Source organism: Thamnophis sirtalis, unplaced genomic scaffold (assembly GCF_051295495.1).
Source record: "Thamnophis sirtalis isolate CommonGarterSnake01/CBP01778 unplaced genomic scaffold, rThaSir2_p1.2 scaffold_2, whole genome shotgun sequence".
In the NCBI taxonomy this organism is placed as follows: domain Eukaryota; kingdom Metazoa; phylum Chordata; class Lepidosauria; order Squamata; family Natricidae; genus Thamnophis; species Thamnophis sirtalis.
Window position 1 is genome coordinate 83267844 of NW_028261382.1, and position 14360 is coordinate 83282203.

Below are 14360 nucleotides of genomic sequence, written 5' to 3' on the forward strand. Positions count from 1 at the left end.
CTAAAGAATCCTATTCTATCCTATCCTATCCTATCCTATCCTACCCTACCCTACCCTACCCTACTCTACTCTAAACAACTTATGTTTGCTCTTTTGTAATGCATTCTTGTGAGAAGCAAAAGGGGACGTTTGTTGGATGACAAGTGCAACTGAAATTATTAATCCTAACATATTTACCAGGTATGGTTGGGCTTCATGTAAAAGTGAAGACTTTTTCTGATGTTACATTGGAGTTCATCAAGCATGTGTGTTCCAAAGTTCTTGATTCTGATTGGTTTAGCTGCTGAGATGTCCTAGGGGCTTTAGGTAGTCTTGTGAGACTGACTGAAAGAAAGTATTCTTTTTTCTGTAAAATATTTGTAGTATTAATATCCCCCTACATCTGGGATATATTTTTTGCCAGTTCCAAAGCTGAGCACCATTTGGAGGGGAAAGAGAAGGCTGGGAACACAGATGGCATCATCCCGATTCCTCATTTGAAGATTTAACATCTTTCTCTCCACGTCTGAAGACAAAGTTGGATAAGAGTGCTAAAACATACTGTAAAGTCAACTTGAGACCTTCATGATGTGATCATGGCTATATACAAGGTTGCTTATTACCTTAATGTTGTGGAGAGATTTATCTTTCCTCACAATGCCTTTGGCAGCAGAAGTATCCTTCTGGAAACCTTCCCATTCCTTTAACAAACTGCAGTCCTACAATGTCTTAGCAGTAGAATTTGGGAATTAATCTCTCAACATTTATCTCTTCCAAAGACTCCCCCTTCTCTGCAAGCCCTCAGTTCTTCCTCCAAAGGATTGCAAATTTCTCCAAACAAGAGTAGGCAGGAGCTTGAAACCTAGTTGCATTTGCTACAGTCAACATATGCTGTAAATTTCATTTTCCTTGTACACAGCCCATATAATACAGCCTCCAGCATGATTGCTAGCCAAGCAGTATCCAATTAAAAAAAGTTTCATTTCCTTATGCTGAGTGGGTAATTTTAGACATCTCATCTTTCCTGGATGGACTGCAGTGCTAAGCAATATGGCTGGTTTCTGCACTACCTTTGCTAACCCAAGATGGACACTGCATTAGCAACTTAATTACATTCTGCACAGGGAAGAAAATATGACTTTTTCAAAAATCAGGGTTAAAGAACCCCAAGCATCTTGCATAGTTTAAAAAACCCAGGTATATAGGCACACTGTGTTTCACAGACGGAAGCAGAGAACACTTTAAAAGTGTTCGCAAGCACTGTTGCCCGCATCAACTTGAATTGAAAATAGCATGCTTTATTTATGGACTCCTTAAAGTTGACTACCTACATTCCAATCAGATTTCCAGGATATTTTGCAGTTGTAACTGAACTATACATTACTCTTTCTATCCTTCTCCAGACAGGCTGTTAATATTCAAGCTGGTTCCTCCTTCCCATGGTATTTAAGTAAAGTTCAGGGGAAAAGCATTTCTGAATAAATCTCTTTACTTCTAGGAAGCAGACAATGATTCATTTGTCTCTCAGCCCAGTTCTGAAAATAAGAAGATCTAAAAACAAGCATCTTCAACCTCCACATGGAAATAACTAATATGGTTATGCTGCAATGAACCTAGAAAACTCTATAGGACTTGGCGCCTTCAGGAGCCCCAACTGTAGCTAGCATTAACCTGTCCAATAAAAATGCAAGTAGAAAAATTCCATGGAATTCCCAATATATTAAGAGAGTTAACCTAGGAAGAAGTCTTCTCCATGTTGTGGGGTAGCTTTCCCTGAAAAGTAAGACCTTTTCCAAATCCGATGACCTTTTAGAAGAGAGTAAAAATAGAACCTTTCTGGACAACTTCATAGGAATGTAGAGTATTGCTTTGCTTCGCTTTTTTATTATAATGTAATTTATTATTGCATTCATGTTTGTAATCTATATGTATGCATGTATGTGAATTTGAAATGTGATCATATTTCATTATAATAGTCCCTATGTCTAAAAGCAATTCATTCTCAATTCACAAGTAGTATCAGGTCTTCAGTCAAGAGCCAAGGTGGCGCAGTGGTTAAATGCAGCACTGCAGGCTACTGCTAGATCAGCAGGTCAGCGGTTCAAATCTCACCGGCTCAGGGTTGACTCAGCCTTCCATCCTTCCGAGGTGGGTAAAATGAGGACCCAGATTGTTGGGGGCAATATGCTGACTCTCTGTAAACCGCTTAGAGAGGCCTGAAAGGCCTATGAAGCGGTATATAAGTCTACTGCTAAGTCTACTGCTATTGCTATTGAATGAGACCATGAATTTATTTCCCAATGGTGGAAAACAAGTCTCACATGAATAAGTAAAATCTGGAAAATTATTTCCTTATCTCATATCTTCTCCAAGGAAACAAATTCATAGAACCCATACTAGATTCCATGTAATAGCTACAAAAGCTCCAAACACACACAGCCAATAAATAATTCTATTCTATTCTATTCTATTCCATTCCATTCTCCACCCCACACCACCCCATCCTATTCCCTGTTCTTGCCCCAGCTCCTATTCACCTAGCAGTTTGAAAGCATGCAAATGTGAGTAGATAAATAGATACCTCTTTGGTGGGAAGATAATAACATTCTGTGTGCCTTTTACATATAGCCATGCTGGCCACATGATCACAGGAATTGTCTTTTGATAACACTGTCTGTCTTGGTTAAGAAAAGGAGATAATCACCTTGTCCTAGAGTTGGACACGGTTGATAGGGAAAACTTTACCTTTAAAAAAATATGTATGTACATTGATTGATTGATTCTGTGCCATCAGGTTATTGTGGCCACACCTAGATAGGTCCTGCCCCCATACCTATTCTTTCAGCACTTCCAAAGAGGCAGTCATTGCTCCCAAAGTACTGAGTCCAGCTTTTATTTTTCTTTCACCTTTTTTTTTTAACTTTTACAGATTTCTCTAGTGGGCTCTTTGCATAATGTATTGGATGTGGGATAATTTTAGGCTGGCCATTTGTATCTCAAATTGATAGTTTGCTGTCAAGCATTAAATATTGGAAGTCAACAATTGGTGTTAATTTTCTGATTTGGGGTAACTTTGGTATTAATACATACCTACCACAGAGACACAGACACAGACACAGACACAGACACAGACACAGACACAGACACAGACACAGACACAGACACAGACACAGACACACACACAGACACACACACACACACACACACACACACACACACACACACACAGCATTGGTTGGATGGACAGTATTAGGATCTAAGTAAAATATAATTCTAGTATCTCTGGAAACAATTATATCAGTTTGAAAGCTATTAGGAATATAATCTAACAGTTGGATTGGCAATATATAAATCATGTAACAATGCTGTACCTGTTTTTTAAAATCATACTATAAAATGTGATTGGTTGCTGTTTTCCTCAATTGGCCATAAGAGGGAGCCAGAATGACTGTTAGCTCTCTGTTTGTTAGATGCTGGGCTGATCTGATCTGAGTGTTTTGGAAGCTGGCTGTTAGAAAGTGCCGTGAGCTATTGTAAGTTTTGCAACTGCTAGCAAACTTTGAGTACTGAACTGATTATATGATACTGGACTATGTTATTTGGATTATCCCTTAACTGAAAGACATTGATGACTGACTGTCTTATCTGTGTATGTCTTGGACTGTTTGATGGACTCTGATACCTCTATTTCCATGAAAGTAAAAGCCTATTTAAACTACACTGTCTCTGTATGCTGGTTTGTGTGTTCTCCAACACAACTCTAACAACGCTTCTCTGAACGCACTTGCTCTCCCAATGGGGAGCTTACATAACAAAAGCTATGGAATATAATATCTAATAAAAGCACCTTTTATCCCTTTTCCTATGTTAAACTGACTTCAGGGAGAAATCTCACATGAAAAATTGAGGAATGGATCATAATATGGAAAAAAATTAAATGAAGGCAGGGATATTGACTGGAGCAATTGAAAGATGATGAGGATGAATTTTTAATATTTGCTGTCCTTCAATTTGCTGTCGTTCTAGGCCGATTGGTTGCTGATCCACTGGTTTGCTTTCAACAGTGTAATTTAGAAGGAAGAAAGGAACTTTTGCAAGGTAAGATAGCCTAGTAAATCTACTTTGAGTCCAGAAGAATCTCCCAGAGATTCTGCTCCTCTTCATCTTCAACTTCTCATCCTTGCACTGACTTGGCTTTTTGTTTTATATTCTTCTTTCCCCAAACTAAACATAATAATCTAATAAGAAATAACTAAGTATAAGGAGAACAACTTTAATCATCACTTCCCCACTTCTGGATTTTATGAAGCTCTCCCTTTTTTGTTCAAGGCTGCTTTTAATTTTAACAGAATTCTCTTTGTCCCTAATACATATTAAATGTGAAACTCCATTTATCTCTGGTTTTGCTCCAAAAGAAAGACCTGAAACTCCTTCCTTCCTTCCTTCCTTCCTTCCTTCCTTCCTTCCTTCCTTCCTTCCTTCCTTCCTTCCTTCCTTCCTTCCTTCCTTCCCTCCCTCCCTTCCCTCCCCTCCCTTCCCTCCCTCCCTCCCTCCCTTCCTTCCCTCCCTTCCCTCCCTCCCTCCCTCCCTCCCTCCCTTCCTTCCTTCCTTCCTTCCTTCCTTCCTTTCTTCCTTCCTTCCTGAATTCTTACTCTTCTTTGGGCATGCAATGTAGCATCACTATTTTCGTAATTCTAGTAAATCCTTAGAAGCCCTTTGTATTCAGAGTCAACTATGCCATGAAACTCAAATACACCTGATGGTTATCAGAGGCCACACATCACAGTAGATAAGATTGTAAATCTCCTGGTAAATGAAATGCAGAGCCCTATGAAAGCTGTATCTGGAGCTAATGAGCACCTCTTGCAGTGTGAATGAAGGAGAAACACATTGCATGTGACTGATAGGGGGTCAGGAAAGTGGGGAAATAAAGATAATGGAGCAATAAACGTGTTGGGCTACCGGAGTGGTCACTGATGGCTAGAATGCCCAAGTAAGAATAAAGACCCTGCTATAATATGATCTGGAGCAACAGACACTGAAATTGTAAAATCAAACACTCCCAAACTTGTCCCAGATCTTTCTCTTTCTCTCTCTCTCTCTCCCTCCTCCCGCCTCTCTCCCCATGACTCTTCAAATTCCCCAACATATTTGGTGCAGAGGAAGGATAAATGATCTGCAGGACAAATCTTGTACGTTGCCTTAGTGATTAAGAAGAATGCTCATGTAGTGCATTATAGGACACTGAGCCATGTGGTCAAAAAAATCTTGAGCTTTGTTGAGTCCTTGGCACTCTTTGAGCTTGGTTCCAGGTGCCTCATTACCCAATTAGGTAGCACCATCAGTTTCAGAAGGACTAGTAATCTCCAGACCTATTTACTGCTCTTCCTAGGAGAGGTGAGTATTGGGTTTAAAAGGAGAACATAACAATGAAAGAAGACATTTGAGGAACTTGCAAAAGAGAAAAAACATAGACAGATTCTTCTATGTGGCAACGAGAGGGAAATGAAGGGGGGGAAGGGTAGCTCATTCAGCCCCCAATTTTGCTGAGTTGACAGATGAGACGTTTGGTAACAAGTGCACATGTGCCAGCTGCACACGACTCTTGAGAGATGTGATTTCACAGGGTGAGTTGCTTGGCGAGCTGCTACAACTTGTGATGTGGTCATGTGTGGCAGTTCGTTCCTTTGTGCATTTTTTCCCCTTTGCTCTTCCTCCCTCCCTTTATTGAATCCAATATGGCAGGAAAGCAGATTTTGACAGTTGAAAATGTCACAGCCTATGGGAGTTTCAGATACTAAATCACACCTATCTTTTGCTCTCCCACGCACTACTCTCTCTGTCACAGGGCTTGATGTTAATTTCCTAACTTGTAGAGAGATGACTTTGAGATTTGATCAACAAATTTTATATACAAATGAGGAGGAACTAAAAAAATAAATCAGTTGTTTTCATCCCAGAATGGAGAGATGCTTTATCTGTTAATTAAAACACTTTTATTTTCACATATTGAGAATTATTGTCTGATTTAGGTATCAAATTCTCTATTGGGAATAATGCATATCAGTTATCTTTAATTGCTCCTTCTCCTCCTCTTTTTTCTCCTTCTGAATAATAGTTATGCAATGTACATGAGGAATAGAACAAAACAGAGTTGGAAGGGACCTTGGAGGTCTTCTAGTCCAATCCACTGCTTAAGCAGGAGACTCTATACCATTTCAGACAAGTGGGACTGAAATGGTATAGGGTCCATTAAGATAGAGGCATCTTAAAAGCCTCCATTGATGGAAAACCCACAACTTCTGAAGGGAAGCTGTTCCACTGGTTAATTGTTCTCACTGTTAGGAAATTTCTCTTTAGTTCTAGGACTAGGTTGAACTAATTGAAAGTGAGAACTAATTGAAAGTGAGACCTTTCAATTTCATAGCTATCATCACCTCATTATGGGAGTGGAAGTCCCAAATATCTGAAAGTGGACAATGCAGTCAGGGGAATATGGGAACTGAAGACAATCAGGAAAGGCTGCACCATGGAATTTAACTAGCATTGCCTGAAATAGATATTAACCAAATTTAAGCCTGTTGAATATCAGCAAGGTGGTGGCATTATCTCCAAAAACTGCAGAGACAAAGTTCATTTACGAGGGGTTACATTTGAGAGCCAATATGGTGTAGTGGTTAAGGCATCAGGCTAAAAAGTGGGAGGCCATGAATTCTAGTCCCACCTTAGGCGAAAACCCAGCTGGATGATCTTGGACTAGCAATTTTCCTTCAGTCCTAGGAAGGAGAGAATAGCAAAGTACTTCTGAAACACTTTGCCAATAAAACTGCAGGGACTCGCCCAGGCAGTCTTTGAGAATTGAACATGGTTTGAATGGAAATAAAGCAAAATGAATTATTTTATTTCAGTTTTGGGAAATAGCACAACACATCATGGTTTTGCTGTGCTAATAGTGCTAATGGAGGTGTAGATAGACGTACAACTATATGTTAGGATTTCTTTTGAAGAAAAAATCAGAACAAATCCATGGTGAGTTGTAGTTCCAGATGAACAAAACTGCCCTAAACTAATTTCCTCAATTTAATACCTGCCCTCCCCTTCCAGCGGTTGAAACTCCAGTTTTCATAATTTCTAGCCGGTATGGAGTTGCATTTTCAAACAACACAGGAGCCTAAGGTTAAAGGAAGGCTATCCTAATCCCTAATCCCATTCTCAGTCGGATAATCCTCTTTTCACTTCAGTTGTCTTTCTTCCAACACCATGCTGAACATCATTCCAACCTCTCTCTCTTCTGCTTATTTCAGCATTAAATACTCAAAGAAACATTCTCCTCCCTCTCCTTTAGCTAGAAAGCTAGGACATCTATCATTACAGAGATGGATCAGAGGTGTTCTATGATTGACAAGTGTTATCAAATGATGTTGAAAGCCTGTCCATCTCTGTGCAAGGTTGTTTGTTTGCAATCTGCTGCTGTAGTGGAAAACTGGATGTTCTGCCCGATGTTATCTAGTTATATCATATTTTCTTTTCTGAAGTTACTTCAGGGAAGGTGGCAGGTGACATGGCTTTTGTTGGCAGATATTCAGAGAAGGCAGACAAGCTTCATGCCATTTGGATGAGAACACAGAAGTCTGTAGCAGTTACAAAATGACAAGAGTTGCTTACAGGTTGTTTGTGGGAAAGACAACCTAAGAAAGCCAAACGGCAAAGCCTCTTTTAAGGTGGGTTTCCCTGAAGACTCTAAGCATGTATGGAGATATACAAGCAGTGTTCCAATATTTGATGGACAGCCACAAAGAAGATGTAGTCAACCGATTTTCCAAAGCAGCAGAAGGCAAGACAAGAAGCAATGGATGGAAACCAATCAAGGAGAGAAGCAACCTAGAACTAAGGAGAAATTTCCAGATAGTGACAACAATAAACCAGTGGAATGGCTTGCCTTCAGAAGTTGTGAGTGCTCCAGCACTGGAGCCTTTTAATAAGAGACTGGACAGCCATTTACCTGGAATGTATAGGGCCTCGTGCTTGAGCAGGGGGTTGGACTAGAAGACCTCCAAAGTCCCTTCCAACTTTATTATTCCATTAAATTGGAAGTCTTCATTTCTCACCCTCTGCATCACCAAAAGAGAAGCACAGGATCTATACAGGCATCTTCTCCCTGCTTGGAGAGAAACATTTGGCCGTTGCTTTGAATGAGGCATGGAGAAGTCAATTAGACATTTTAGAGGTTCCACAGAGTAATCAGTCCTGTAGAATGTATTCTGCTATAAACCAGAAGGAAGGCTCCCCGTGGAGAGTGAAGGCCTAGGAGAGAAGTTTATACTGTCAATCAAGAGACTCAATATAGTGAACAATTCATGTGGGATGAGGTGAATAGTGACTGTGGTTGAATATATTGGGGCATGTGTAATTCCTTGTTTGGGATACTAGCATCTGAATGTAATCTGGCCTGGTTTAACCTTTGCAAATGATCAACACCTTTCTCTGGCAGACTGTATCTTGCTGTGTGAGACAGCATCAAAATGCTGCATATGGATTACCATCTGTGCTTCGCTGAGGTTGATGCAACAGTTCTGGTATATTTACATGGCTGTGAGTGAGATCAAACATCAGCAATATTACAATACATGTTTGACCCTTTCAGGAAACAGTTGGGATAGTGTGAGAAAATTTGGCAAATTCTGGGCAGGACTGAGATTAGGTACAGGCATAGTATGTAGATGATGTCTACACTTAAAATATAAATGTTATTAGGAATTTTAAAGAGAACATATAAAGTAACAAAAAATAATGCAAAATAAAGAGAACAAAGAGACAGAGGAGAAGAAAAAAAGAAGAGCGTAGAAAGAAAGGATAAAAGAAATAGAAACAAACTTCCAATTTCCTTTGCAGCAAATACAGATACGAATATAAAGTTACCTCTTCTTATATGATTATGAAAGCTTATTTTTTTAAAATCCATTTTAATTACTGAAACCATACATCACAAGTTCATTTTTTTCTCTTTCATGCAAAAAGTCGAGAAAGAATAGATAATGTTGTAATCTAGGAACTGGAAAAGTAATATACGCACAGACACAGGTTTTGTGATTTTGAACATCAGATCCACTAGTGCAGTGGTCTCCAACCTTGGCAACTTTAAGACTTGTGGACTTCAACTCCCAGAGTTCCTCAGCCAGCTATAATTTCAAACTTTCAAAAAATGTTTTGTTTTCCAGCCATAAAATCAAATTAATATCAAAGTGTAATGGGGGTCATTTTGAGTTTTGCTGCTTCATGACTGTCTCAAAGGATTCTCATGAGACCATGAAGCCCAACAAGTCTGGTCAACTGTTGGTGGTGTCTCATGTCTCTTTTTTTTTTAAAAATATATTTTATTCATTTTCACATTCCATTTTACAATCACTTATATACAGGGTATTTGCTATAAGAAAATAAATAAATAAATAAAACAAAATAAAAAAGAAAACACAACTCATCATTCACAACCCCACCTGACACTTCCATCCTCCATACACCCCATCTACCCCCTCCAACTTTCCTTTCCTCCCTCTAACACTCCCCTCCTACTTCCCTTTCCCCTCAAACCTTCCTTCTCCCCTTACTCCCAACACGCCCTCCTTACATTCCCCTTACTCCTTCCTTACTCCTCCCTCTTCTTTCCCTCTACCTCCCTCCTTGGTGTATGCCTTTATTCAAGTGTTGTTTATTATAATCTGATAAAAAGTAAAATAATTTCCTCATGTCTCATGTCTCTTGTCGGTGTCAGAAGAGAATCTATTCATAAAGCTGCAAACTTGAAGATTTTCCTGACTTCTCTCCTTTGTGAGTTTTAAAATCCAAATACATATTCTCCAGGCAATACATCCATTTCAAGCTAATGAAGACAGCTGTAGCTCTTAGTGAAATCTAAATCTAAAATGGTTCTCAAGAAATGGCTTTGAACTGATACCAAATGTGAAGTAGAACAACAGCCTGTAAAGTTCACCCTGTTTAAAATACAATTTTCATTTCTAAAATATTAAGGATTAAGGAAATCTATTTCCTGCCTTTTGCAGGAAGTACATTTTGGATCTTGTATTAAGTTCAATTTTTATTTTATGTTTAGAATAATTTCCCCCCCCCACTGTGATTTACAAAGAAAGCCCCCCCCCCTCCAAGTAACAGATAGAACTTGTTTAGCAGTGGTATGGCCATCAATATGCCACATGGGGGAAACTAAAATAAATCAAACTGAAACCGATCAATCAAAAACAGTCTTTATTTTATCACCATTAATAACCAACTGCTCAAACTTAGAAAAGTTTTCTAAAGCTGATAATAAATGTTTCAAAGCATTTTGTGTGGCGGAACAGTAAACTGTGTTGCTGGCATGAAACCAAAACAAGCACTTTCTCATCACTAATAAAAGTAGGGGTGAAATCTCTCCCTCCCCTCTAAATTAGCAAGTAAAGTTCATTACATTATTTCATGTGGTTCTCCCAATGGAAAGATATTCATTTATTTAAACTACACATATCTCACTTTTCAACCAAGACTTCAAAACTGTGCACCTAGATTGGAATAAAAGAAATGGAGAGATGAACAGACAGGCAGACATTCAACAAGCTGCTGCTATAGCTAAAAATCAATGTAAAGTTCCATATCTTTACTTCTAAAATCTAACCATCTTTATCACAATTGCAAATACCATTTGGTTCCTTGTTTTCAAGAACTAAATCAAATCAACTCAATCTTCATTATGGACATAGAGCAGCCTAACCAGAATTATGTTTTTCAGAGATCTTGATGCAACATTTTTGTTTTGTTTCTTCTCAATACAATAGCAGAGTTGGAAGGGACCTTTGAGATCTTATAGTCCAACCCCCTGCCTAGGCAGGAAACCCTATACCGTTCCAGACAAATGGCTATCCAACATCTTCTTAAAGACTTCCAGTGTTGGGGCATTCACAACTTCTGGAGGCAACTTCTGTTCCACTGATTAATCGTTCTAACTGTCAGGAAATTTCTCCTCAGTTCTAAGTTGCTTCTCTCCTTGATTAGTTTCCACCCATTGCTTCTTGTTCTACCCTCAGGTGTCTTGGAGAATAGTTTGACTCCCTCTTCTTTGTGGCAACCCCTGAGATATTGGAACACTGCTATCATGTCTCCCCTAGTCCTTCCTTTCATTAAACTAGACATTACCCAGTTCCTGCAACCATTCTTCACATGTTTTAGTCTCCAGTCCCCTAATCATCTTTGTTGTTCTTCTCTGCACTCTTTCCAGAGTCTCCACATCTTGTCTACATCGTGGCGACCAAAACTGAATGCAGTATTCCAAGTGTGGCCTTACGAAGGCATTCTTGATTCTATCCCCCTGTTAATGTTCCTCTTTTTCCCTCCTGTCTGCTTCCTGTGCAGGATTTATGATATCTCATAACTCTTCACCATTAATTTAGACCTTGAGCAGTCTGAAGCAGAAAGCTGGGTTTGCAACTATGACAAATGTGTAAAGGAGGTCAGCTTTCTCTTTCATCATATCCATGCTTATAATTTGAGATATTCCTGGAGGTTCCTGAGATATAGTTCATCACCATCATGTGACAGGTAGCTACCAGCAAAACCATGTTTGCCATGTTAGATCTCTGACTTTGGAATACACTCTCAAGGTATAGTCTTCCCTGCTTTCTATTCTGAAGACCTTCTGGTGCCAACCGAACATCTTTTTTTTTTTCTAACTTCAATTTAATCTGCTTCACTCTGATTATTTTGCTGTTGGCTACTTTCAAAGTATTTTGATGCTTTTTTTTAATGCATTGCCAAGTCACTTTTCATTAAAAATGCTACCCACAGCAGTACTAAATTACTTTAAAAGAAGGAGGTGGGGGAAAGACCCATAAGTCTAATTTAGCAAACTAGTGTTTTGTTAGTGTTTAAACAAATACTTTGGCACTGTTGTTCATTAAACCAACACACGTTTGATTAATGCATTTTTTTCTCTCTGCTACTCTATCTGTACCATCACCTCTATGTTGTACAGTTATCTAATATAAAAACATAACAAAGTTGGAAGGGACCTTGGAAGTCTTCTGGTCCAACCCCCTACTCAAGCAGGAAACCTTATACCATTTCAGGCAAATGATTGTTCAATCTCTTCTTAAAAACCTTCAGTGTTGGAGCATAATATAAGGAATTTGCATTGCAAATCCTCATCTGTCTTTCTTTCTGTGTTGTTACCTGTAGCTGATCATCCCACATTTCTTTGTATTTCCAAGAAACTGCCCCCCCCGGCCCCCCAATTCTTAGAAAAAAACCCCAAAAGCATTATGTAAAAATGCCTCCCATGCTGTTGTTTTCAGGTGCTGCATTAATGAGCCCTACCATTCATGGAGAAAATGCCAAGTTTAACTCCAATGACTCCCTCATTTCTTTCACAGCATAGTAGCAAAGTCTTCCTGGACCGCCACAGATATTTCCCCAAGAGAATCAGATTTTCTTTCGTCCTTCTGCTTCAGAGCCAGAAGTAAACACATCTGCTTGTGTTTTGCTCCATTGCTTGTCTGCTGGAGGACTGCTTCCTACAGCTGTTTGCAAAACCCACCATTATATCCCTGCTCAAGAATTGTTCTGTACATAGCTTGCCTTCTGCCGGGACATCCACAATGAGTTGTTATGTAACAACTCACTGTTCCCACTAAAGAATGCATTTCCCACTTTCAATGAATTATTATCGTCAAATTTCTCACCCCTCCAGGTAAGAACCTCCAGGTAAGAACCGGCGAGATGTTTTGAAGGGCCATTGGTGGCAGTCCTTGATTCACAACAGCTCATTTAGCGACTGTTCAAAGTTACAACAATACCCCAAAAGTGAGTTATGACCGTTTTTCATACTTATGACCGTTGCAACCTCCTGATAGTCACGTGATCAAAATTTAGATGCTTGGCAACTATCATATATGTTTGATCATTGAAGTGTTCTGGGATTATGCAATAATCTTTCCCAAAGTTAATGGGAAACCCAAATTCATTTAACCATGCTACTAATTTAACAATTGTGGTGATCCACTTGACAACTGTGGCAATTAAGTTGTAAAATGGGGCAGAATATACTTAACAACTGTCTTGTTCAGCAACAAGAGCCGAGGTGGCGCAGTGGTTAAATGCAGCACTGCAGGCTACTTCAGCTGACTGCAGTTCTGCAGTTCGGCTGTTCAAATCTCACTGGCTCAGGATTGACTCAGCCTTCCATCCTTCCGAGGTGGGTAAAATGAGGACCCGGATTGTTGTTGGGGGCAATATGCTGACTCTGTAAACCGCTTAGAGAGGGCTGAAAGCCCTATGAAGCGGTATATAAGTCTAACTGCTATTGCTATTGCTAACATAAATTTTGAGTTCAATTATGGTCATAAATCGAGGATTACCTGAAGTCAGTACCATCAATGGATTTCAGCCTTCTGTTTACTCTCACAACATTCTTATGACATTTGTATATAGATTTGGAATTATTTCCCAGATTTTTTCTCATGCACATGCCTTTCTTATCACACCATACACACCCAGGTGTTTTCACGTGGGAGGTACAGGTGGTTCATTTCTCTTTAGTTCAAACATACCTCCTCTTGCTCCATCAGTTGGGTGTGTTACTTGCCTTTTGTGGCCGGCTGTCGAAATGATATAAGATCCCCGGTGTTGATTCCATAGAAATGGCTTTGTTCATTACAGTTTTCATTTTGATTTATGAGTTGTGGTGAGGTTGGGCAAAATCTGCTTCATGTAATAATGTGACATGTTGATTCATGAGATAGGGGCAATCAACACCTAAGGACAGCTCTTTTCTTGGATACAAAAATCTGAGGAGGGTCCTGGAGTAGCCCGAGGAACTCTTATAATGAGCAAAATCAATAGCAAAACAACCACAACACAATTGCCTAGGCAACAGAAGAAGACAGTGCTCCCACCCAATGTTGAAGTTCTTCATAAAAAAAAAATCCTGTCCGTATGCAATCAGACAACAATAATATGCCCTGTCCATAGGAAGACTGCATTGACAGGTATTTATGAAATATTTATAGATTATCTATCTATCTAAGAAGCAAGTTAGAGCCTAAGCAATGACTAATATGTTAACCTGCCCAAACAAGAGATACATCAGATGTACATATAAATTGCAGGTGTCAGCTAATCAGTTTTCTAGACTCCACCAATCAGTTTACACGGTCTAGCCGATCAGCTTACAAAAAGCAAATATTGCATCTTGGTGGCCTGCCAGCATTTGTACAGAGAAAAAACAAAAACGTTCAAGATCTACTTTATGATAGGGTTCTTTTAATCAAAGGGACCACCCTGAAATCTGATGGGGTAGCTTTGCAAATTCTTTCACTTTTGACCGTGATGATCATCCC